Source organism: Manis javanica, chromosome X (assembly GCF_040802235.1).
Source record: "Manis javanica isolate MJ-LG chromosome X, MJ_LKY, whole genome shotgun sequence".
Lineage (NCBI taxonomy): Eukaryota > Metazoa > Chordata > Mammalia > Pholidota > Manidae > Manis > Manis javanica.
This window is the reverse complement of record NC_133174.1, coordinates 18,197,550-18,225,143: the sequence shown is the minus strand read 5'-3', so window position 1 is coordinate 18,225,143 and position 27,594 is coordinate 18,197,550. Positions and strand designations below refer to the sequence as shown.

The 27,594-nt window shown below is 40.9% G+C and overlaps 2 protein-coding genes across 3 annotated transcripts in view; one reads left to right on the top strand and one right to left on the bottom strand.

Annotated features, from left to right (window-relative positions):
• The window catches only part of ARX (aristaless related homeobox), a 48,927-nt gene extending 37,101 nt beyond the window's left edge, over positions 1-11,826 (top strand). The window contains exons 5-6 of the transcript XR_012127244.1: positions 6,331-6,423; positions 11,485-11,826. The gene's annotated coding sequence lies outside the window, so the exon portion shown is untranslated. The remainder of the gene's footprint in view (positions 1-6,330; positions 6,424-11,484) is intronic.
• POLA1 (DNA polymerase alpha 1, catalytic subunit) overlaps positions 1-27,594 on the bottom strand; it is a 288,922-nt gene that overhangs the window by 18,727 nt on the left and 242,601 nt on the right. The gene's annotated exons all lie outside the window — the stretch shown is intronic.

The following is a 27,594-nucleotide window of genomic DNA, read 5'->3' as shown; positions in this document are numbered from 1 at the left end:
CTGTCATTCAATTGTTAAGTGACTATTTTTTTTTTTCAAATATAATACCCACTCTCTTGCATCGGTGTTGATTTCATGGGAGAAAAGAAAATCTGAACGATAATGAACAGTCCACTACTCAAGAAAACCTTTGGCTAGGAAAAAATTGTTCAGATCCTAAATTCATGACACCTCTGCTCTGAAAATGGGCCGAGAGCTAGAGGCACCCCAAGGAGAGGAAACAGTAACCTAGTGGGCAGGCGGGTGGGTCTGAAGAGGCAAACTGCTCATGTGGGTTTGCTCCGGGTCAGTGACACGAGCCCAAGCAATGCAGATGGTCACCATAGGGTGGTGGCTCCCAGGCAGGGCTCCCGACATGGAGAGATTATGGAGAAGCCAGTTCAGAATAACCAGAGGAGAGAGCCTGTCTCTCTATTAGGTGAAGGACTCTATCTCAGGTACAGGGGAGAGGCGGGAGAAGGAGGTGACTGTGGGCTCTATCCTTGGAGGACTCCAGGAAAAGGGAAGACCCCCCCAGATGGGCCATAACAAAGGCCAAGATAGAACACTGGAGAGCTGTTTTAGAATGGACACAGCCTGAGGCCAGCTGGGTCAACCTAGAAGGTGCCAACCCAGGTATAAAACTTAGACATCTTAGACATTCCTTAATATGATCACAGACTCCACCTGATGCATAAGCAGACCTCAGCCATAACTTCCTCAGGATCAGGTGTTAAGTTTCTTTGTCTAGGATCCTTTTCCAATATCCAGGCCAAAATTGGGGGATGGAAGGAGAAAGGATCAGAAACCAAGTGGCTTGTCAACTTTGCCAGCTAACTGTCAACAGGCAAGCTAGCTGCTGATGAAAGAAGTGAGACTCATCCAGGAAGCCTACTTGCTTTTATAGATTCCTTAGCTTCTCAGGAAGGTATTAAAAAAAACTGACAGAAGACAAGCAGCACAGCTTTCATCCAGACCTCGGTTGGGCCAACAGAGTAACCTGTACAGCTGTGGCAAGCCAGGTTTGTGGACAACCTTTTCTGGACTGCTGGTCTCCTGCCTTGCCCACAGTGAGCCCCTGGTAGTTATTCTGTACAATGTAATCCTGCCGCCTGGGTCAGAGTCCCTTTTCTAGGGACTTAGACTTGGGATGGAGAACAAGGAAGAGCTCCTACCTCAGTTCAGCTTTGGGAACTGCAGGATGAGCAAATTCTATTCATTGTGTGCCCAGCGAAAGGGCACAAGCTGATGTGTACAAGGAGATGAGATGAGTGGTGGTGATGAGGCCAGGTGGCCTCCCAGCTTCTGGTTCAGCTGCCCGCTTGGCCCTGGGCTCTAAGAGTCTCTGGATCCTTGAGACAAACAAACCCCCTTTCAGCTCAGGATGGTTTCTGGTATGTCCAACTAAAAGAGACCTGAACTAACACTCCAGTTATGGGGGTAGTCCAACAGGAGCAGGTGGTCAGAAGAGGTGGGAGAGCTGGGGGAAAGGGGCGTGGAAAGGAAACCGCTCAGGCTGGGCCACAGACGTGCACACCCCAGTTCATGGACTTGCAACAGCACTTTGCAAATGGGAGGGAGGATCCTTTTCAAAGTCAGAAAACTCGCCACCATCAGAAGTCTTGTGGACATGACACCAGCTCAGATGTCTCTGTAACTTCTAAATATTGTATCGTAAGCACACTTTCAGATTCTAGCAACTTTAAAAATTATATGCTGAGTATTCCCACATGATGAATTTCCTTTTTACATGAAATCCCTCCTTCAATTACCTTTCAAATCCTGACTAGTACCCTGGTCACAGAGTGGTGAGGTAATACTGAGGGCAGAGAGATGAACAAACTCATTCTTTTTTTAAATTTTTTTATTTGGTATCATTCATCTACAATTACAGAAAGAACATTATGTTTACTAGGTTCCCCCCTTCACCAAGTCCCTCCCATATACCCCTTCACAGTCACTGTCCATCTGCATAGTAAGATGCTGTAGAATCACTACCAACAAACTCATTCGTAAGTCGCTTACACTTTTTAAGCCATAATATTAAAGGCTTAAGACAATAAACATGTTGCTTTACTTACAATGATAGTGCTTACTCAGTAAATGAACAGTAAATGCAAAAATGGCCACTCTGCCCTCTCACTGCTGAAGCGTATATCTGTGTGGCTGTATGCTGGGGGCAGGGGATGGACTCATAGGGGCCTGGCAGAGTGGAGGCTGGCAAGTGCTGCCAGTGATTGCTTCAATGGCTGGGCAAAAGTGCCAGGGGACAATGGGAGGCAAAGAGCTCTCCAAAAACCCGTCCAGGCTACGATCTCTTGTTCTGTACCAGCTGTATGTCACCCGCTATTGTATCTCACTGGACATAATAAAACCACCAATCTGAAGGTACTCTGGTAGAGGTTGAGCCCATTAGCTCATCAAAAGAAGTCAAACCCCTTCTGCAGCTTTGATGAGTAGCAGTAAGAGATGGATGCCTTGGCTTCACATCCCCCAGGCACGTGAGCACAGGGGTCTGTGCTGGGTGAGGGGCATCACAGGGCATCTGGAGCCTCCCAGGGTCTGGAGCAAATCGAGATCCTCTCAGCAGTGGGGCATCGCACAGTGGAGAGGGCTCAACACTGAGCTCCTTTGACCAGGGAAGATGTGGGCTGACACCACAGGATGGCCACCGGTGGTCCTCAGCCTCCTGGACTAATGCACACAAGTGGGGGTTTGATGGCACCCCAAATGTGTGTCTGTTAGCTATGGGAAGAGTGAGTAACACTTCTATTGCTTTTATTCTCAGAGGCCTAAAACAAAGATCCTAAGATTTACTATTTGGGCAGACATCGGGTGCACCTTGCTTGGTCTGAGTAGCAGCAGATCCTGCATGTGTGGCTTTAATTTCAAGGGAGCCTCTTTTCTTTATGCTGCTGATCCTGTTCTGTGGGCAGGAGTTTGACAGAGGGGCCGCACGGGCTGGCTCACTTTCACCACAGTGGGACACAGTGTAGTTTTTGTTTGTTTAGTTAAGTGGCTTTAACTAAATTAGACTAGTTTAAACTAACCCTCTCAAAAATGGTCTTTTAAGATACTCTTGGGGAAAAGCCTGGATTAAAGATAGCATACAAATATTTTCACATTTCTCACCCATACCCACTTAATTGATCTTCTGTGTATGTTCCACAGGCTACGTTACACAGGAAGAGTTCACTAGAGTTTTCAAATTACCTACAGATCTATAAATAAGTGTGTAAGTATCAGAGACTTTATAGTAAAAGAACAAAAGAAATGCCAGGGTATGAAATCAGAGAAGTTCTGAGAGTACTGCTCACAGCATAGACCCCAGGGCATTTGGGGTCCTTTCTCTCTGCAGGGATGCCGCCTGTCCATAGAGTCCTACCTGGGGTGCAAGGGGCCGCCAGCTTCCTCAGCCCTGCCTTCACACTGCTCCTGCCCTCCTTCCTTCACTGCTGCCACACTTGGCTGTAAGTACGATAGAAATCATGCCACCACCTCAGTGGGATTAAGAACCCCTCATCTTTGCGGGCTCCTTCTCCACCATTAGATTATGGAACCTTAGAGAAAGAGGATGCTATCTTATTTGTCTCTCAGAACAAGGAAGGCCTGGCAGAGAGATGTTCACTACGTATTTAATGAAACCGAACACAGGGAAAAGTTTGGCAACCTTGGAGTCCAAAGTGCTACATTGCTAGATTCTTGGAGGAGGAGAAACGCAGTCCCACACAACAAGAGCTTATCCAGAAAACAGATTCTTCTTATAACAAATACTTAATTTGATAATACATGCTAAATATGGCACTTAAACTTTTGTTAGTAATTTCTTTTTTTGTAGTAAAATCCAGTTTATTTACGACAGATACAGGGAACCGGTATTTTAGTTATCTCAACATGATGGTTACTGGAAGGGTAATAAAGGATTGTTGACCAATATTTAAAATGTTACTATAATAGCCTATGTTAATAACAAAACTCTATTCTATACAATCTCTTTTATGAGTCAGATAGTATTCTACCTCTATGCACACCACCAATATGGTATAGCGAACATTCCTGGTTAGAACTTTCTGATTAGTTGGATTTTTATGTAAAATGAGGGCAGGATTTACCAGTAGTAAATCTAAATGTAGGATTTTAAATTAATGGAGAAAGAAACTAAAAATACAGGAGAAAAGGTAAATCTAACAGGAGACAGCTAAAGGTACTTGCAAGGGTATTTAGCTGACATTGAAGTTCAAATTGTTGAAGATTTTATTCTTCAGAGAGAGAAGAACTAGATACTGGCCCACTGTGTGGAGCAGCCCCAGGGGGATGCTTATGACCTGGCGTGGAGGGTGGTGAAGAGCATCCGTGCTCACCTAGTCAAAACACAGCCTGGCATCCATATCAACAACAGCACAGAGCTGCTAATACCAGTCCTCCAGGGTGTGCCTTTATATATATATTTTTATATCTGAGCAGAAAGCAAGCTTGAGAATGGCATTAATAGCAAAATCCAGTTTTTCAATGCTACAGTCACTCAAACGATCTGCCTATGAATCTCTATCCAGGTATGTATGTGCAAAGGTGTTGGAAGGATGCCCACTAAACCATATGCTAACCTTGGGACCATGGGGTGGGGATGGAGGACAATTATGCTTTGCTCTGTCTACCTTTTTTTTTTTTGGATCTTTTACCACAAAAATACATTCATTACTTCACAAGATTACAAGGTAACAACAACAAAAAGTTAAATATGTATCTAGTCTTCTCCAATGTGAGAAAAGATGTTCTGTGAAAGTTCTCAAAGGACCAAATGCATCAACTACTATTGACTCAGGGTCAATGCATTAAAACTGCTCTCCATGAAAACAAAAATTAAAAAATCACTCTACTAATCATGACATTTAGAGTAACAAGAAAGGACTCACCTTTCTGATTTTCTGGCACACAGAAATTCAACACCAAATTGTGATTAAATCGAGTTATTATCAGTAAAAAATATGCTCTATTTCCCATTATTTATGAAGCCCTATCCTTTTCTGTCTGACCAATTACATTCCCTATCATTTCCAAAATACACAAACTGTTTTCAATCAACAGATTTCTTTATTACAGAGTGCAACATGCTTGTTACTGCCTCTTTTCTATATTGAATCCTTGATTGGACAAGCATTTTGAATTTAAGATGGACTATGATTGCATATATCAAACCAATTAAGGCTGCCAATCTCTTTTTGGAGACCAACCTGTCTATACATTACCACTGAGGAGCACCCTAAGTGTATCTGCTGAGGAAAAATGGGGCAGGAGTGAGTGAAGAAATGATTGCCATCAAACTTTGCTGTTATCTAGCTGCTCTTTCCAACATTCACTCAGAGTATTGTCCCTTTAAAATGTGTTTTGTAGCTCTGATGTCAAAACCACCCAAACAGCTTTTATAACAGTAAGCAGTCTTCATACTCTTAAAAAAAAAAAAAGGACTTGATAAACACGAAGGTTAAAAAAGAGTAGAAGGCCCATTTGGAGTTCTCTCATCAACTTGCTTTTTAATGACAGAGATCAGGTGGTGGCTGTGGTAGTTTTCCTATTTCCCCCTCTAGAAAAAGGAAGATATAGCTCAGGTACACTTAGAGAAGTTGTCTGCTGAGCAACGTGGAGAGACTTTCCATCAAGTAGTACTGGAAAGAGACTACATTTTATTATTAGGTAAGGTTAGCACCCAAGGTTTAAAGTCCCATGTTTTCAGTATCCTGAAGAAAGATGCAATCCTGTGGTTAATGCAGAGTGATAAGTCTTTCAAACAAGAACTATGCAGAATAAATACAATAATAAACTCTAGAACATTACCTAAATCATTAAGACCCACTTTAGTTGACATTACTAAATGTAGGGCTTTTGCCATCTTACGAGATATGTGAGATAATTCCAGAAGCTTTCCTTACTTGAATTGTCAACTGGAGGTGGGAATACTGAGGGAAGAGGACTCTTTGGAACCTTTGTTTCTCTAAAGAACCAGGGACTATTAAGGAAAGGGCTCCACATTAAACTCTGGAACCAATGAAAAAAGTTGAACACAAAAGAAAACTCCTGGAACCAGTTTTGCTATTTTTAACAAAGGGGTTGGGTTAGGTTGGTTTTATGAGATTGAAAGGAGAGGAGAATAAACAGGGATTGTTCTATAGCAGTGAAATTTCATGAGGTTACGTGTATTCAAAATTAAAACTATTAATAGCATAGAAGGAAACTTATAGACTTTTTACAGTAATATACCCATCTCACATGCCACATTACAAGTCTGAATAACCACTCCTCATTAGTAGGAAGTGCAAAGACTGAGCATACATGAATCACTGTGTTCATTTACAGCATCCTCAACAAGAAGACGGAATAATGAACGGCTGGAGAGCATTGCCCAAGTCCCACAGACCTGGGTTGAAGATCAGGAAGAACCATTTACAGGTAAGCTACTCAGTCTCTTTTAGCCTCAGTTTCCTCTCCTCTGATAACAACACTGTGCTGTGTAATTTGAAAGACGCCAAGAGTGTGGATCTTAAAACTTCTTACCACAAGCAAACAAAATGGTAACTGTGTGAGGTGATGGATGTTAACTAAACTTATTGTGGTGATCATTTCTCAATATACACAAATACTCAATCATTATGTTGTACACCTCATACAATGCCATGTCAATTTTATCTCAATAAGTTTGAGAAAACAACAGTAGAGATCTCAGAGTTTTGCTTTTTGTAGGGTTAAATGAAATGTGCATAAAGTACTCATGTGATGCCTAGTGTAAATACTCAATAAAATATTAGCTATGATTATTAGCTATTCATTCCACACCTATTTATAATAAAGATTTGAGCTGTTCTGTAATCAAAAGAAATCTGCCCAAGTTAATATGGTATCTGTTTAATGGTATTTATAATCATAATTATTATTGTGGTATATTGTAATTAGGCACAAATGGTAAACTGTTGGTGTAACTGATTGTAATTAGTATACAAACTTTTTTTTAGTCTTTCTTCTTTGTTCCTGATCTAACACATGATCAATATTATCAACCATTTTCCTTAATTTACTAAGTTGTGTGTTTTGACCACATCATCTATTCTCTATAACATTTCCTTTTCCTCTCTGTGAAACAGTAACAATAAGACCATTTTGTAGTTAAGATTAAACATAGTAAAATACAGTACAGTACAAAAAATAAACATAATATATATAAAGATGCAGTAAAAATGTAAAGATAACATAGAGACATAGCAGAGTGCCTGACACATAAATGATCAACAAATGACAGCTGTCAGTGGGTGGTAGCATTAGTTTGTCATGACAAACAATATAATGCCCTTCCCCTATGGAACCTAATGGCCATATTCTCAAAAACTTAAAGTCTAGGAACAAGTTTGAGAGGAATGCAAGTAGGAGAGATTTTTAGAGCATTGTTTTTCAATCGTGGCTGCCTACTGCCTTCAAAGTATCCTGATGCCTGGGGCCCACCCAGAGAAACGGCTTTAAATGGTCTGGGCTGTGGCCTGGGCATCTGAGGTGGAAAACCTCTGCCACAGGACCAGCTGTGCTCAGGTACGACTTGTTCCTGGTTGTAGGGATGGTCAGGAGAGGCCCTAGTGAGGAAGTCCCTGCTCATTCTTCCCGGGTACCCTCAGAGGAATGTTAGGAGTGCTTTTAGAGTTGGCCTTCAGGGTACTTGTGGGTACAGGCACACCTTGGGAGATACTGCAGGTTCAATTCCAGACCACGGCAATAAAACGAATATCACAACATAAATATAAATAGCAAAACACATAAATAGCAAGTCAAATGGATTTTTCGGTTTCCCAGTGCATATAAAAGTTATATTTACACTATACTCTATTAAGCATACAACAGCATTATATCTAAAAAAAAGTACATATCTTCAATTAAAAAATACTTTGCTTAAAAAACGCTAGCCATTGCCTGAGCTGTCAGAGTTATAATCACAGATCATCATAACAAATATAATAGTGATGAAAAAGTTCAAAATATTTCAAGGATTACCAAAACGGGATGCAGAGATGTAAGTAAGCAATGCTGCTGGGAAAAGGGTGCTTGGCGCAGGGGTGCCAGACCTTCGATTCATGAAAAATGAAGGACCGGCAAAGTGCAATAAAATTAGGTCTGCCTGTAACTGTGATTTGAGGAACAAAAGGGAAGCTTCCCAGCTCCGCCCCATGTAATCCATCACCTATTTGCTGATGCCTGACATTCCTTCAACATAAAACAAAGCAAGTTAAGTCTGACAATGGAAAGAGTAATACAGTCACATCACAACTGAAATCCTTTTACTTTTCTGAAAAGTGCAAATAGAGGAGGAGAGTAAGAGTGGGGCAGGACTGCACCTGGATGGTAGCCCCATTCACAAGGCTAGGGAAGGGGCAACAGCAGCCAACACCTAGCAAGTGCGTCCTTTCTAAAAGCTTGGTGCTATTACACCCTGACAGAGTTGAAGACCTGCTTCTCTGAACACCCAAGATAGTGTGGTCCCAAGAAAAGCAATATAGTGATAGAAAAATCAAGCCTCTAACTGTGGCTCAACATCAGAGACGAAAAGAAACCAGTATTTCAGTATCTGAAAATGACTTCAGTTCTGCCTAGGGGACTGTCACCACATTCCTTATGTATCCAATCGTGCCACTTACAACACAACCTAGCAAATTTCCCCTTTGGTAAATACCTTGGATATGGTTCTCTTAGTTTGTCAGCCATCCTACACATATACTGGTGGATAAATAAGACACATTCCAGATAGTCAAAATACTGTTATGATACAGCTGATTCAATTTTAAATTTATTTAGTATTACAGGACCCGTTTTTTGGTTTGCTATTTTATCCAACATTCCTTTTTATGGTTTTTTCCCCCAAAGAAAGATCATCTCACAAGCATCGATCTTTGCTTTCATAGCTCTCCATCTAATTTTTCTGTCACGGTCAATACACTGGGGGTTCTTTTCCCAGCTGGCTCACCCACCATCATCTCCTGCATGTGGAGGCTGGGTCCTGGCAGCCCTCCTGCCTCCCAGCACTGCTCACCCATCTGCTCTGCTAAGACGAGGTGCAGAGCCCAGCAGAGAATTTTCAGCAGTAGTACTAAGAATGTTACCATCCTTAAAGGGTTTAAACTTTTAATTTAGTACGGATGCAGAATTGATACAGGTAACTGTCTAGTATGCTCAGCTCTACTTATTTCTACTTAGAGTATCACCTGTCTAATAGCTATTGCGTATTTGAAGGTAGAGGTACGACAGAGATGACAGTCATTAGATTAGGGGTTGAGAGCTACCCACCTACCAGGTGAATCTAGCTGGATAACTTTGTTTGGACAGCACAGTGTTCCAAAAGTTTTTGAAACTGAATGTCTTTAGGGAAGGCATGGTGTGCTAAACTTAATCTTATATTTTATCCCAAAGGACTTCAAAGAACTTTTAGCTCAGGCAGCTTGCTTTTCAGCAACATATTCTGGCAGCAGTGCAGAGGACAAATCAAGGGGGGGATGGTCAGATGCAGCGTGGTCCAGGAGAAATATAATGTGAGCCATTTGTGTCATTTAAAATTTTCTACTAGCCATATAAAAAAAAAACTAAAATAAAACAGGTATGTTAGAGTTTAAGAATGTTTCATTTAATCCAATATATCTAAAATATTATCATTTCAGCATGTGTTCATTGTAATAAGAATATTAATGAAATGTATTTGACATATCTCATTTAAACTAGCCAAATTGCAAGTGCTCAATGGCCACATGTACTGCGTTGGACAAAACAGGTCTAGGAGCAGAAAGACTAATATGATTTGTCCAGGAATCCTGTTTAGAGGACTACCTACACCAAGGCAGAGTGGAGCAAGAGAAAATAGGGGAGGGAGACCACTGCAGGCTGGGTTTACAGGCAGAATCAGCTTACAAATCATGAAGGTGGACTAGACGTGGAAGGAAAAAGAGGGAAGGGTCTGTAGGATGATTTCTGACTTGCCTGACAGGATAGACGGTGAGTGCCACAGCCTGGGAAGGGGAAGGCAAAAAACAAAAAACAAACAAACAAACAAACAAAAAACAAACAAAACTCATGGGGAAAGGAATACGATGATTTCTGTCTTGGACATGTTGATTTTTGAGAGATGTTCCTGGGATGTATCTGGAGATCCTTAGGTATGCAAATCTACCGTCAGTCTGACAGGACGGGGCTGGTGGAGGCAGATTTGGGAGGTGCTGGAGTGGAGGGCACAGATGAAGATGAGATCACTCCTGGGCAATGTGTAGACAGGGAAGAGAATGGAGGGGCATTGGAGAAGCCAGTATTCTCAGTACACTTCTCCTTGCCAGTTATACAAGAAACCTACTGCCTGTCAGGAAACGATGGCTAACATTTCAGTGCATTTCCTGCTAGCCTTTCTCCAAACTCATGTGCATGAGTGTATGTGTACATGACCATGGATGAGAGTATCATAACTGCACAGATCTGAAACCTTTTCTTACTCCATACTGTAACATTTCTTTGTGCATTATACATTTTCTGTAAAAGTGAATTTTAATGGTTATATGATTCTATGATACAGAGGAGGCACAACTTTTCTAATTATAGTAACATAGAGATTAGCAACTCTATACATGTATGATCAGATAAGAGGAAATAATTTTTTTTAAGTGTGGTGAACAATCAGGGTAGAGGGGTCAATGGTAAAAGAAAGACAGACTGGAAGGAATCCACTGGGTTTGGTAACCAGGAAGCCACTGGGGACCCTGGTGTGAGCAATAGAGCTGATGAGTGAACTAAAAGCCAGGGACATAAAGAGCATGTACACAGCTCTCTCATAAGAATTTTACAAGTCATGGGGAAGCAGAGGGCTGGGAGTAAACTAGAGGGGAATGTAAGATTAAAGAAAAGCTTCTTGATCTTTCTACGCTGATGGACAGTGATTGCAATGGGGTGGGGTGGGGGGGACTTGATAATAAGGGTGAAGGTTGAAACCACAATGTTGCTCATGTGAACCCTTCATAAGATAGTAATCAATGGTACCTTAATTTAAAAAAAAAGAAAAGGAAAAGCTTTCTGTTTTAAGTCCTAAAACAGTGAAGATGTAGTGTGTCTGGAATGTCTGTAGGGGCTCTATCCCCATGCAAAGATCACCTCAAATTTCACCTCCTCCGTGAAATCTTTCCCAACTACTCAAGCTCTACCTGGTCTCCCCACTTGTCTGCCTACAATACATTGTCCATAGAGTGGCCAGAGTGACCTTTTAGAAACAGATGTCAACTCCCTTCTTTGCTTAAAGTCTTTCAATGGCTTTCCAGTGCACATAGCTTTCCCACCCTCATTTCCCATAGCTGACAACTTTCCTGATGGTGATGTGTCCCCGTGCTGTGTACTAACTTTTGCCTTTACTATTATCTGTGCAAGCATGGGCAGCATGTAGATATTGTTCTAATGTTGCTTATAAAATTCACAGAGATCATTTCACGCGCACTCTTCTGTCTCCAGCTTGCTCACCAGGGGAGCTCTTTGAAACAACGCTGATACTCATCCTGCAAGTAGCTTTCCGTGTGGTGCACGAGGGTCTCCAGCACGTGTACAGAGAAGGGGGATTGCTGCCTCATGACTGCACATCTTCAACTTTACTAAATATTGCCAAGTTTATTAGACAAATCTACTTCTGTCAGTAAATGGAAGAGAGCTCCCACGTCCTCACCCAGTATTCCTTAATGTATATTAAACAAAACAAAATAAAATGAGAACTGAAGCCAACATGTAAAAATCAGGTAATTTCATAGAATGGTTCATAGGTCTAGCTCCTCCTGACAAATCAGAATGTCTGGCAAGAGTCCATTTTCTGTATGACAACGTGTGCTCTACAGTGGTGCCACCACTACTGCTCTTCTTACACCTGGCCTGCTCTGCCAGCTTTTTCGTCCAGTCCCTGAAGACCCAAGAGCCTGTGATCCCTTCATGAGGGGGCCATGGCACACTAGCAAACACTGAACCATCCCAGCTGACGCCTTTCGCGTGGCATGCTGGTGTCTGGGAGCCCGCGGTCTGGGAGCTGGCAACACTGAGACACCCACAGGTGAGGTGATGACCTACATGCAGGTTCGGTCTGTTCCCTCCCAGCCAGAAGCTGGGCATCTCTTCCCAGTTCTCTTCCTTTTCTCCACCCCATCACTATTAGTAATTCTAAATTCATGGCTGCCACTTGCTTCTCTCCTTTCCTCCTTTTCCTGCCTGTATTCTTAGTCCCCTCTTGCTTCTTCCATACTTTTTTTTGACTTCTTATAACCATTTCCAGGCAACTGGAACCCTAGACACTTCAGAGCTGCGTGCGTGGCGTGGCTGCCTCTGCGTGGGGCGCTTTGTCACAAGGCTCTTTGCCGTTTCATGGCGGTGGGCTCACTGCGCTGATGAGAGTTCAGTCAGGGTCACACTGACAGTTATTTCCTCTCTCTCACATGGCTAAGCACATAACAGATGTTAAATTAAAATTCTGTACCTTAATTCAGGAGATAGTAGGGGTCTGGATTTCTACTATCTATTTACTAATCAAAGGTAAATGAGGAATTGCTAAAATTCTATTCTGGTATTTTTCAAACCATATCCTGCAAGCAGATAAATATGGAGAGAACTGGCTTAAAAGAAAATTAAAGCATGTTCTATACTGAAGGACATTTCTGAACTGTAAATATGTCAATACACACTGAAAACAACAAAGGGGCGAGGGATAGAGAATGTAGCAGTTTTCTAAATTTCTTCAGTCAGGGAACCCAGGAACACTAGTGGAACTAGAATCACCTGGAGTGCAGATTGGGAATACTGCTCTTTGCAAATCGCCCTTCAATTTTTACCTCTTTCTAGTCTATACTAAAGTCTATTTTGTTTCTAACAATGGAGTTACTTTTCTAGGAAATCTTGAGTCATATTAAAAAAATGTTTTATTATCCACAATAGCCAAGATAGAGAAACAACCTATGTGTCCATCAATGGATGAGTAGATAGAAGATGTGGTTGTATACATTCAGCCACAAGAAAGAAGGAAATCCAGCCATTTGCAACAACATGGATGGACCTTGAGGGCTAAGTGAAATAAGCCACGCAGAAAAAGACAAATACTATATGATATCATGTATATGTGGACTCAAAAAAAACCAGAAAGTCACTCATATAAATAGAGAACAGAAAAGTGGTTGCCAGGGGCTGAGGGAAACAGGGAGAGGCTGATAAAAAGGTAAACTTTCAGCTATATGAGTAAGGTCTCAGGATCTGATGTAAAACATGGTCCAACATAGTCGGTAACACTACATTGTATAACTCAAACTAGCTGAGAGAAGAATGCTCACCAAAAAATACCAGAACTTTTTTCTTCCCCACCAATTCAGCAATTTCAGTGGTAAAGCTTTTGAAAATGGTTTAGGTGCCTTTGTTATTGAAAGCTGAAAAATAACAAATTGGCTGATCAAGCCAGCAAAACAAATTCCCATATCTCTGTACAATTCCTCAACTGCAAGTAACAGGTCCCTACCATCACCAACAAAATCAAAGGCAACTCTACAGCCAAATTGTCAAAAAGCACCTAACAGCTTTTTCTCCCTGAGTGCGGGGTAACACCCACACTGGGTCTGGAACAAGAGGCGTGGGCTAATTCGAGCCATGTTCCTGAGTTGCTGACAGGATTAAAGCTATTTCACATCATGAAAACGGCAGAGGGACAAATGGTTGTACCCGACTGCCTTCTTCTTGAGGGCAGAGACTGTGTCCTAATCATGCTCTGGATCTCATGCACAGGAAGGCACACAGTAAATGAGGTTAGTAGAACTCAGTGATAGGGGGGAAAAAAGATTAACAAACAAGGAAATAATAAGCAAATTCACAAATGTTCTTCCTCTTAGGAAACTGAAAAAGTCCTTTTATTGCCTTTTGGGGACTAAGGCTCAAGTAGCTGTGAGTACGTGCTGTTAGCTGAGCTGGTAATACTCCGACTACCTTCGTGTGGGCCAGCCTGCCCTCTTAAGAAGACTAGCTCATTTAACCCCTGTGCAATAGGGGCGCAGTACTGGCACTTTCTCGATTTGAGGATGACAGCTATTCTGTGATTTACTGTGGTCTGCTGACCAATGAAGAGTAACACAATACAGCACCAAATGTGACAGCCTCAACTTCTCACGGATTTGACTTTTGATGCCCGCCATATTTACTACTAGCAAAAATCAGGCTGAGGAACACCTACCATAAATCAGGTATCTAACACTAACAAATTATGCGCCCATTACAGATGACCTTTGGAGTTGCTCAAGGTACAGTCACAATCATGCATTAAAAAAAGCTGCCTTTCACTGTAATGTGTGAATGTATGAAATTAAATGAGGCTTGCAATGTAATCAGTGTGGTTGGCTGCTTTAATATATTCCATTTCAATTTCAAATCACCACAAGCCAAGAGTGACGAATCTAATTTGATCAGTTGTTCACAAAAACACAGAAAAGCAAATGTGGATTGAGCAACACACATTTTTAAAGGAATTAATAGTTTCTACTACCACCAGAAGCTCTCAACGTTTTTTAAAAAACAGTAATTAAAAGCAAACCCAAACACAATTCTTTCATCATGAAATTCCACCCTCATACTCAAAAGTTCAAAAGATATAATATCTACGTAAAAGGTATAATTTTTTAAAAAGCCAATGACATTTCAAATGTATTAGAAGAAAATGAAAACCCAAAGGTCTTACTTCTGATACTTAGAAACAACAGGGCACTTGGAACCAATGTGGAAGGTTCTCCAGCACTGATTGTTACTATCTAGCAAGAATTTGCATATGACCACAATTCTTGATCTCCATCCTTACTGCAAGTATGGGGCAACACAATTTACAGACTTAGTTACTGTCACACTCAGGTCGTTAGGTCCCTAGCAGCTGCATAACAGAGCCTGCAACAAAGACCATGCTGAGACAAGAATGAGGTTGGTTATCCCTGCCACCTTTTAAGAAGTGCTTTTTAGATTCTCCTTAATTCATATACAATTTTCAAGGCATTAGCATTTTCCTCTAGGCCTGTGTGTGTTATTTCTAGAGGAAAAACATGGGGTGCTTCTAGGAGTTGGACATTTAGTCCAGGGGGTCCAACTAAAAGGCTCCCACCATGGAAGTATACACAATACAGTATCAGTCACCAAACAGCAGCCAGAGTTTTAAGTCATTAATCAGATCCTGCCACTCCCTTATTTAAAGGCCTCCAAGAGCCTCCCATTATACTGAGGATAATGTTCACACCCCTGAACCAGGATCTAGCCCCTGCCTATCTCTCCAGCTTCAGCTCCACAGGTCTTTCCCTTTACTGTAGGTCCTCCAGCCACAACCAGTCCCTTGTTGTTGCAAGATGCTCCAGCCCCAGGCTATTGCCCCTTGTCCTTGGTCTAGAATATCCTGGCTGCAGACTTTCCTATTGGTGGGTTTCTTCCTGTCATTCAGTTCTCAGCTCAAAGGTCACCTCCTTACAAAGAACTTCCTACCCACTTCCATCAAACCACCTCCCCATTTTATTGTCCCAGTAGGGGGTTGGTGTAATCTGAAGGTACCTTATTTGTTTCTCTCCTGTGGAATGTGCCGTAAGTACAGACACCTTGGCTATTCCTGGTGCATGGTAGGCCATCAGTAAATATTTGTTAAATTAAAAACTAACTTAAAATAAAAATAAAATACAGGACAATAATAGATACTATAAGCAGCACTGTAGAGATATATATATTTAAGGATTTCTTTTTAAATAGCCAGGAAGTATGCCACAGAGCCAGAGTGGGGCGTGTGTGTGTGTGTGTGTGTGTGTGTGTGTGTGTGTGTGTGGAGGGGGGTGGACAGTGAGGTTAAAGTCTCGGGACTCTGCTGGCCTGGGGTTTCAATTATGGGTCTGTACTAGATTTAGATTACTGTCCTAGAAAATAAGCTGACCTCAATTTCACATCTATAAGTGGGGAAAATAAATAACATATAGTTAACAGATTATTGTGAAGAGCAGCATTACCACATATAAAGAGTATAACAGTTCAATAAGGGATTTTGAACTTTTATTTTATTTTTTATTTATTTGACAATACCAACTACTACTGACAAATCTTCTTTAAATGAAAGTGAAAAATTAATAATGACAAAAATATGGATGAGTTTGAATGCATGAAGACTTGCTATATATATATACTCTTGGAAGACAGGAAATTACAAATGGACAGAGGTACAAATGGTACAATTTCTAGAGTTTCAAACCAAGTGATGGTTGATGTCTTTATCACTTCTAATAAAATGTAACATACCCCACTTCTTTTTCGAGACAAAGACTCAGAGACAATAAACTATTAAAAACAACTGCACAGATTTATTACTTTACATTTAGCTGAATAAAAGGTGAGTAAAGCAAAGGGTATTTGTTAGTTTATTTTATTCTCCAGAGATGCCTTGGCCAAGTCTTGTCAAAACAAAGACATCACACAGCACGGCCTCTATCAGCAATGGACAGACAAGTAGCATTTTTTCCTTCTGCTTTTTTTCATTTGAGAAGTAGGGAATGATGGCAACTTATTTATTTATTGGGCAGTAAACATATTCAATGACACTAAACTTTCAGGATGATGAAAATCTCATAACAGGTGGAACACTTGAAGTTGTAAGTGCTGACTGCATCATGGAGGTACTACGTACCCAGCCTTCTTTGTGTTACTAATTCTGAAGCTAAATAGATCTGGGGAATTAGTTGAGAAGAGAAGGGCACTAGAAAAAAACGTCATTAACTGAGAAATACAAAAGGGTAGTAGCAAGGAGAAGGCTGCTGGATTAGAAGTACTAACTAGGAAGAAAATAAGGGAAAACAGCAAAAACACAGGAAATAGTTCATATTAAGATAGATGGGTCCAAACCTGTAATATTAGGATAGATGGTGTGAAGTTGCTATTTTTTGTAGGTCAAAAATGGTCAAATGTCAGCACTTTTATATGGTTCAAACTAATACCAAATACATAATTTTCACCAAAGTACGTAGAACTCCCTGTGGCTATGTAATAAATGATATTCACTAACTCATGCATGAGTTTTCTGGAAGTGTAAACTCTGAAAGGCTTGTATTTGGGAACTCTTCCCAGCACCGTCTGAAATGGTAACCGTTAGGTGCCAGACTCCCCTGTGGGCAAGAAAAGCCTCCATTTTTTTTTTGCTTCAAGCTTTAATATCAACAGCAGTGAAAGTACCAACTTAGCCAGTTACTGTGCACTTTTGTCATTCGGACAGTAAACTGGAGTCTTCTCCAGAAAATCAGAGCTCCCCTCTTCAGTGTCATCTGGGCTATCAATTAGACCATCTCTGATATTTTGCAGCAAGACCTTTAAAGAAATCTCTGGGAAATTTATGAAACCATCTCTCTCGTTTGCAATTCCATGGGAAAAGCCTTCATTTTTATAGATTCAAAATCCCAAATGACTTTTTAAGGGCTGTTAAGGTTTCAGAAGGCATGCTCAGTTTCCAGAGGAAGACTGGTATAGAAATTTGAAGGCAGGAGTTGAGAAGTGTTGAAATATTCCAAAGTCTGAATAAAGGCAAGATTCAAGAGGGCATCATGAAAAATAAAAAACATCAACCTACTCCATACTAATATTTTGTGGTGCTTAAGAATACCATTATGGAGACACAGAATATATTTTAAAAATAACAAGAAAGTGAGGATAGTGAGGCACAGAAATAAACCTGACATTGCAGTGACAATGTACAAGTGAGGTGGGGCGGGAAGATGAAAAGGGGAAAAATTCAGGTAAACACTCCAGTATTTAAAAACAAATGGTGCATTTGCATAGCTAATGTGATAATTTGAATTACAGCATGTGGTATTCTAAAAAGGAGCAGAGGTGCCCGGGTGCTAGAATGTGATTGGTTAAGCTTTTTCAGTACTCTTTATGAGAATAAAATATCCTCCTCTGCATTGATGGGGGCAGGGGAGTGTTCACAGAAAGTGAATACAGTCATCAAACCGGGACCGAGCAAGAGCTTCTACCTGCTCCTAACCACCAGAACATCTTTCTGTTAATTAACCATAATCACTAGAAGGTGGTACTGAAGGGGACAGCCAAAGTGAAGGGTTTAATTAACCCCAGGGCAAAGCAGGAGTCGGGACATCTGCATCTCAAAGTTGTACCGGGTTACAGGCTGGCAAATGGAGATGAGGCCCACTGACAAATTCAAAGACGGATTCCCCCCACCCCAGTAAACCCCACCCCCCCACGCCACCTCCAACCCTTGCCGTGCTTTCACATCTCTGAAATCAGGATGTGTCTGAAATCAGGGCCATTTTAGATTTAATTATATATATTAATTGACGGGTTAGCTCATGGCCCCCTTCCTAAAAGTCACTCTGGTCCAATTCAAACCAGCTAACCAATCAGGGAACGTCAGTTTCCTCCATGATTCTGTAACAGCCACTAATATCTTATACTGTAAAAAAAATACCAGGGAAGAAGTCCTGGTCATTTACACATTTTCGAGGTCTAAACACACTCCTCGAATGATGTTCTTTACCTGGACTAAGAAATTTGGGAGAGTCTGTATATAAGACCTTTCCACTGGGACCCCCGGCATTGTGACAAAAAAACGCTTACATGTATGATGAAAGCCTTTATGAAGGGAAATCTATGCGAATACAGAAAATATTTAAGTATTTTGAGCTCCTGGTAGAATGGATGCTTGCCACTGGTAAGTAACTAGAGAAAACCTTACAAAAACCTTTTGATGAACTTCGTTAAGCAGAGTAAGACTGTGCAATACAGGGACCACATGATAAAGAAAAAGAGTTCCAGAGTCCTGTGCTGCCCAGTAAGGTAGTCACTAATCACATGTGAATATTTCAATTGATCAAAATTAAATAAAGTTAAAAAAAATTTCAGTTCTTGAGTCACGCTAGCCACATTCAAGTGCTCAAGAGCCACAGGTAGAGGCCACTGCACTGGCCAGCACAGATACAGAGCATTTTTGTCACCACAGAAAATCCTACTGGACAGTGCTACTCGGGACTAACATCTGAGGCCGAAGTCATCCCTCAGCTTCAACACTTCACAGCTGTGCCCTGGGCCTGACACTCGGTTTTCTTCTTGGTGAAACGAGTATGCCCGTTACCCTATTCCCTGGGATGCTGTGAGGGTCAGAGTGCCACAAAGAGGTTAGCTACTAGTAAGTTTTATATTTCTACATAACTTGTAGTTTATTAAGGTGACTCTCACCTTTTTGCATTTTTAATGTTAGCTGGATATTTTTTTACTATTTAAACCCCCAGCTTTATGGCTTCCGTTCTGTCCATCACCTTTTTCTTGGGGGGAGGGAGGGGAGAAAAAAAGAAAGAAAGAAGAAAAATACCACCTCAAAATATTTTTAGCAAACAGGAGCCTACAGTAGCCATATGCCAACAGCAATAGGTGGGCTGCAGCAGCGAGGTTGTGGGAAACCAGAGCCCACATTCACATTCCGTCTAAACTGCTGTGGCTGCTACTCAGCTCCACGCAATTCAGGAACACTGACCTGGAGTAGCCAGATACTGATTTTTAAAACAAAGTCAGAAATTTGGCTTATGTCAAATCTCCAGTTTAAAAAATATTAATGATTAATTAAAAATGTTAAGTATTCTGCAGGCAAATTGAACACATTTATAGGTCACTATGTGGCCTATGGCTGCCACAATGTGATCTGTGGTTTCTAAGACCCTACGGCAGCTATACTGCCTTCCCCATGGTTCCACGCCATAGGACACTCTTAGGAATAAATGCACACAGGGACTCCTCACTGTACCTCATGGTGACATAGAAATGAAACTCACAGTGTCATTTATCTTCTATAGATCACAACTCCCCAGTATTAAAGTTATTTCTAAGGTTACTAAAATATAGTACTTAAAAACACAGATGGATTTTAAATGCTTTAAGATAACAAATGACTCAAATTTAGAAAACAAGTTCATGTCCTTTTGAACCAAATGACCAGAAAAGAAAATGATATTATTCTTGCATGACTTCATGGCCAAGTTTTACTGTAATTAAAATATTTTCCTTTATTCACTGCTGCTCCATTGGAAAATTACTGGATATCTGGGGGAGAACTATAATATTGTACGTAAAAGCCATACGTCTCTACTGATGAGATTTTTTTTTAAATCCTAATTTGGGAAGCTTAACACCAGAAAGCAAAGCAAATCTTTTCATCTTTCCCCCAGTAATGTAAATAGTATACACCCAAAACCCTATAAGTTTAAAAGATTTTTGTACTGTATATGGAAGCATACACAATTTTTTTATTCCAAGTATACTTAAGTATATTTTATTTTCCCCATATACCCACCCCAGGGAACCAGCAGTTGTGGCCTTTTTATTCAGTTGATAATCCAAATACTGGTTCCAATACAAATATGTGGTTTATCATGCTCATTTATCACCAACTTGGTACACTTCATAATCGCATTACAACCCCACTGTGTACTGAATACCACTTACAGTTCTAACTACTCAAGATAAGCACTGTTACTTTCAAGAGAAGATTGGCAGTAATTAAAGGTCTTATTTAGTAGTTGTTGGTAACCACGTTTTTAAGGAGGTAAAAAAAACAACAGAAAGGAGTATAGATATATTTAATTTGGTAATTGTACTTTATTAATGAGATCTATTTTGGACATATACTTTAACTGGGGTTAAAACAAAGATGTGCTAAACTGTTATCAATGCAATGAAACAGAATGACATGGAAGTGTTTTCTAATTCATTGCTGAGAAGAACTGAAACATCTGTGAACTACACAGCATAAAACTAAATCATACCAGAATGCTAATAATAATAATAGAAACAACAATAGTACTTTGCACTTAAGACCTCCTTTCAGAGGAATTTCAGAGTGCTTTTTAAACACATATTATTTTTCCTTTTTTGAACAAATAAGACAACTAAATCAAAGAGTAATAATGGTTTGCCCATGCCACAAAGTGAGTCAGCAGCTAACCCAGGAATAGATTTTCTAACTTGTTCAGTCTCCTGCAATTAAATTGTGCAGCGATTACTGTTAGAGTTTGTGTTGCAGGTTACACCCAAGACATAGGTACCTCCAGATTTCAAGTGGGCTTACTATTTTTTCCGCCCCATGCCCCAGTCTATTAGAGTTTACCAACTGACACCACCATCCCCGCAGGTGCCCACTTGCCACTCAGCTGAAGGCCCCATGCGGAGACACAAGAAGAGTATCCACAAGCCTCTCAGCAGCCCCTCGCTTCGCCACCTTCAGACAGCTATCTGGAGATGGCCTCCAGACATTCCAATATATCATGAAGTCTAGTAAACCGAGTAACAAATTCGGAGTGCTGGGAGAATTTCAAAGAGAGCAAGGTCAGTACAGAGCCAGAGCTGTGAATCACTAGAAAAGCCCACAAGCAACACGGCCAGCTGCTATGAAAGGTTCCAGAAGGCCAAGGAGTGGGCCTGCAAAGGGACAGTCCTCATTTGAAGTCAACTTTTAAGACTTTTTTAACCCATTCCCCTAATACAGTAGGATGTCAGTTTAATTGATATGACCTAAAGGTTTGAGCAAAGAAATGTCCAGGCTGGACTTTATGCGGTCTCTCTGAGGTATGTGATATCACAGCTCAACTCCATTAGGCATTACCAGAAAGTGGGTACCCTGAGGTAGGAATCCAGTCCATGTGGAGTGAGGAGAGAGCATGGGCTAAATGTTTGATGGACATTGGGCTATACATGGATGAGAAAAATTTTATCACACAGTTGGAGGGTTAGTTGGAAAATAAACAGCATAGAAAAGAGGATGGAGTCAGAAATGTATTCAAGAAACATTAAAAGTATTCAATGGAGCACCAAAGTATTATGTTTCTATTATAAAGCATTCTGGAAAACATTGACTTCACATGCCATTTACTAGGCTCCTGTCATGTGCAAGTTACCATCAGACACACATGCGTGGCCCTGACCTCAAAGAGTTACAATGCACGAGGGGCAGTGCTGAAGAGCTGTAGGAGTTTGGAGTACCAAGAGGTCATTTCTAGCTGGGGAGCCTTAAAGGATGAGCAGAATGCCAACAGGGAAACACTGGGTTGAGGCAGGCGATGCAGGCAGGGGGAGCCCAGGAGCCGGGGAAGGTGGCCACCATGGAGGTGGAGTCAAGGCCTGCTCAGGGACGAGTGAGGCATCTATCTGCGGGTGCCACAGAGGTGCCGCCGCCATCCTTCCAGCAAAATGGAATGATGTGAAACCCCACAGCCAGAAACAAGGCAGACTGGAGACTGTTTTCTAGGTCCCAAACCCCAATGCTGGGAAGTGGTACCAGCCAAGTTATTTCTCCTACGAGGAGACCCAAGGTAAGACCAAGCTATAACCGTGGTGCCCAGGTACCCTCTGAATGCCTCCAGAGAAACCACCCTGTCCCAGACCCTTCAGATCAGACAAACTGATCTACCAGGAGAGCTAAGTAGAAGAGGACACAGGTGCGAAAAGTTCCAGAAATCCAAATTGCGGAGGTGCCTAAGCGCCAGGGTTGGGTTAGCCTCTGCCTCAATACCTTCTCAGTTACCCATCCAGTCTCCTTAAGGATGCCCCACCCTCCGTGGCAGCCCTTTTCTGCTTTTATGATCTAAGTTAATGGGGAAAATAACATGTTCTTTAGAGCCAATTTTGTTGAAAGGCATTTATTTCATCTTCCATTTGCTTATTACCAGAAAACAGCTTCTTGTTTATTTTTCCCTGGCCCACTTTTTTCCTTCACTTTATTCTCAAATGCTGTATTAGCTCATATTGTACCATAAATGATTCCTTTATCTAGGAAATAATTCACGTGTTTGACTTCATTTTCCTTTGTACTGTCTATTTAAATTGTTATCTAGATGCCACCCAATCTCCCTTTCTATATCAAAGTCAAACTTAATGCATGACAAAAAGCAATATTAAAGTTTGAAGAGTTTCACTAACTCCAAGATTATTAACACTGTGGGTACACATCAGAGTCACTGTAGAGCTTTTAAAAATACACAGCCATGCCGGGGCCCCACCCCAGACCTACTGAATCAGATATCTGGTGGTGGCATCTGGGCACCTGTCATTTCAAAAATATATAAAAGATACACCCTGGTTGTTAAGAAAAATCTGCTAAAAGATCCATGAGTTGGCACTTGGTTTGGCTGACCTTCTGCACACAAACACAACTTTTTTTTAATTGAAGTATCACTGATACACAATCTTATATTGGTTTCAAGTGAGTAATTGTTGAACCACACGATGCAGTGAGTGGTTCAACAGTTCCCCTTATTATTAAATCCTCACCCCTTCTAGTGTGGTTACTATCTGTCAACATAGGAAGATGTTACAGAATCATGGGCTATATTCTCCATGCTGTACTACCATCCCTGTGACCAACCCACATTTGGATTGAGAATTTTTGTGCCCCTTTATCCTCCTCATCCACCCAACCCACTCCAGCCCCTCCCCCATGGAAACCACTAGTCACTTCTCAGTGTCTATGAGTCTACTGCTATTTTGTTCATTTTGTTTTAAGCACAACTATTTTTTACCCTTCCTAGAAAAGAGCCAGTTATTACTGACTGCTTAATATTGACAGAACACATGCCAAAGGGACACAAAATGGAAACTGTCTGTGGATTATTCACTTTTCAACCCTCTGTTAGTACTGATGAGAATTAAGTTAATCTCTTCTAATATATTTCTGACATGAATGCTATTCTGATAAAGAAGACTGAAAAACAGTTACCAAGATCGAGTTTAAGCTCCTTGAGAGTAGGGACCATGCCTTTTTCACACTGTCACAGTCCAGCAAGCAAGACTCGATTACTTAGAACTTGTCTGGTACTGTGTTAGATGCTGGGGATACAAATATGAGCAAAAAATGGTCAATGAGAAGCTACAAAAGCCAGTTCAGATACAGTAACTTAATACTAAATACTATAAAAGTGGTTTGGATGAAGTACTCTCAGAAGGAATAAAACCAACTGACATTTTATTGCACATTTCCTAGGTGCCAGGCACCGTTCCAGGCAATTTACATACCACACCATTCCCATACCACCCTGTTTAAGCTAGAGCCTTGTGAGGCAGGTACTGCTCTCATTCCAGCTGTAGAGCCAAAGCAGCATAGGGAATGTCACATACCCCAGGGGTACTTATCTAGCAAGAGGTGGAAAGCCAAAACTTAAACCAGCCACTCGGGCTTCAGAGGGGACTTTTAACCACTACTCTACATTGCTTCTCAGGAGCCCAGGTCAGTGCTCAACAAATGCCAGCAGAAGGAAGGAAGGCGCAAAACAGCAAGTATTCACAGAGTGCTCACGCTGGGAAAGCCCTTTTTCCCAAGGCTCCTGAACACTACAGGTGAAAATCTATGAATGTTTGTACGATACTTTTAAAAGCTCAGGCAGCAGAGAAATATTCTCTCTCCCTCCACTTAAGTAATAGGATCAGAAGTTAGGTTTTCATAGCTAACCCCTGAATTAAATCGAGCCCTTCACTTCTCTGTTCCTCTAGTTCATATGAGCTTGCATTACTTAGGAGCCAAACTAAAAATGACATTTTCAGGACAGTGTTTCCAAGAATTCTCTACATACCCTGGCATATTATAGTGATACTCTACTTTGATAAGAATGGTAATTCTTTAGAATTAGGTGAGAAAGAGAGGCATATCTAAAGAGATGACAATTCAGGTTGAATGAAGGGAAAAGTTTCCTAATGCAGGGCTAAAGGCTGCTGCTAACAGCTTGTTTTGTTCCCAAAGATCTGCACACAAAAGTTTCACAGAGCTGGAAGGAAAAGATTTGGATGCTAAGTTAGATGGGGGGTTTATGGGGTGTGTGTGTGATTCCCATCATTGCATTGGGAGCGGCAGAAAAACAACAAAACCTCTATAAAAGAGATGAGCAAGTCTGCTGTGAAAGGAATGACCCCTCACATATAGGGAAAGCAATTTGCATCTACAGATCTCATTGCTATAAACGACCTCCTTCAAAGAGTGAAAACCTCAATGGAAAGCCACTATATACCCATGAAAGGCTTTGCTGGCTATTTGTTGAGCTGTATACAGACTAACAAACAGGAGTGGTTAACCTGGCGCACCATGCACTAAAGAGATATTTTTTTTTAAGTAGGCTTAGTCAGCTAATCTTGTTGAGATTTCTCTCATACTACCGATTTCTTATTCTCAAAATAAATTAAGAGGCTTCATTCAAAATTCCCTGTGGTCTACCAGCTTGAGTTTGTTGGGTGTCTTTGATTGTCTCTTGTCTTTAGATTCCCTGCCTTGTCTCTGTAGAGTTTGCTATGCCCTTTGGTATTTCCCGTTAGTCCATGTCTGGAATAGCTAATTACACGGTAGTATAATTCCCACCCGTACAACACGGAATAGCAGAACCTTGCTAATTCACACCAATGACTGAAAGATTCCTGTGTAAGTTACTGAATTATGCAAATGAGCAATAAGTGAAGAAAGATGATTCAAAATTGTATTTCATTCATTTATTTTGACAAGTGTAGTTTAGTCTTAATTATTTTGAAAATTTCTTTGTAGCATACTAATAAATTTACTGTGGCACATTTGTTAAAAGTGATAAAGCCTCCACTGAGACAGACCAAAGTGAGCTCTGCTGAATCATTTCCTGAAGACAGGCCCAGGTTCAGACCCTCTCTTTTATCTCGGATTTTACTAACTTTTCAGCATGTACAATTTTGGGGGGTAGGATAATATATACCAATAAAATATAGGAATCATTTCAGTAGCAAATGTTTACTTCATAAACAGGTCCTAAATATGTCTAAACGTTTATCATGATGATAGTAAAAAAAAAAATCATGCTTCAAGTAAAACATTTTTATATTCTATGGTCATAGTGCTAATAGGACTTTATTTTACAAAACTAGTTCAGTTTGTCATTCATCTCTTTTAATTCCTATTTCTGTTGTTTTGTCTTGCCATACTTCTTTAAAAGTCAGACATCTGTTTTAAGATAAGTGGCTTTATCACAGTATATAACATTTTCATGTCAAAATACTTACATTATTATATTCTGACTTAAATTATTTAAGATAGGAAAACATTTTGATACACTTCTGACAGATGTATCCTGCAGGATGGAGTCAACTTCTTTCAAAGTACTACCACTGGTTCCAGTGGGAAGACCTAACAGCCTTCCAGCTCCCAGTCCTGGGTTTAAAGCTTTGCATAAACCAGCCTCTTAATAAGCACTTTTTGACTAAACCTCCAATTCAGATAGGTTTTAAAATCATCAGGCATTTTTGTCAAATGAGGTTCTTTGATTCATGCAGGCTACATAAGCAATAGAGCACTAAAGAACAGCAAGAAAGACAAAACTTAGTCTTAAACTACATGCCTGCATCTGTGCCTATTAAAACCTCAGCCTCTCTTCAAGGTCCAACTCAGGTTCCATCTCCACTGGGAGGCCTTCCCTGAGCTTCAGGTGGAGATTCTGCAGCACTGCAGCCCGTTCCCTTGTCTCAAGTTTTCTGCCTTCAGGTTGAAGTTTTCCTACTAGATTAAGAACAGGGCGGCAGTGACACAGCACAAAGAACGCTGGGCTCTCACACTCCTCAGCTTTGCTACCTCGGGAGGGTCAATTCATCTCTTTGAGGTTGTGTTTTCATCTGAAAAATGTCAACTACTCTATCTAATGGGAAAGTAAAAGATAATGGATGTGAGTGTTCATAAAAAGCAAAGCCCTTTAAAGAGCGGGTGTTAGAGGATATACACAAATAAGAGATGATCAGAAGAATTATTACCTGTAAAGCTGGAACCAGGTCTTATTTATGCTGCATCCTTTACATACCACACAACGCAGAGACTCAACAAGCACTCACTGAATGCATTTTGGGGGGTGGGCATAAAGGAGGGAGAAACAGAAAACTAGACCTACACACAGACCTGGCTTTGCAATCCTATTTGTGATTTGGGTTTTACAGTAGTTTCTTAAAACAAAAAAAAGTGTATCAGTGCCTAAAATTAGCCAGCAAACCTATCTTTTTGTGAGCACAGCTGGTTTAAGCCTAAAGCTCTAAGGGATGGTGCTAAGGCAGGGCTGGGCTCATCGACCAAGGCAAGAAAGGTTTCCCAGGGCCTTTGCATGGGGAGAATGCAATCTGCATTAATTCAATTGAACTCAATGACAGGCTACTAATTCTGTCTAGTTACCGTCCTGTCGGCCACAAGTTAAGAGAACACTGTTGGATCTGAATAAATTCATGACAACTACAGGAAGAACTACTCTAAGAATGAGTCCAGTTGATGATGGGTTTTCTTGAATAGGAGGGGCTAGCATCTATTATATGGACATGACACAACAGCATAAAATAGCAAATAGGCACTGACTAAATCACGTGCAAATCAACACCAGGTCTGGGTCTGGGACTACTGGGTAACTAGAGACACCATCAGGATGCGATTAGAATTTAAAAGTCAGGGTGGAGTCCCTCCGATGATTATGAGAAATTTAAAGAATTACAGAGGATAATGAAAACATGTGCCAATTTACATGAAAAACAAGAAGGCCAAGCCAAACAGAAAAAAGTGTGACCATTAAG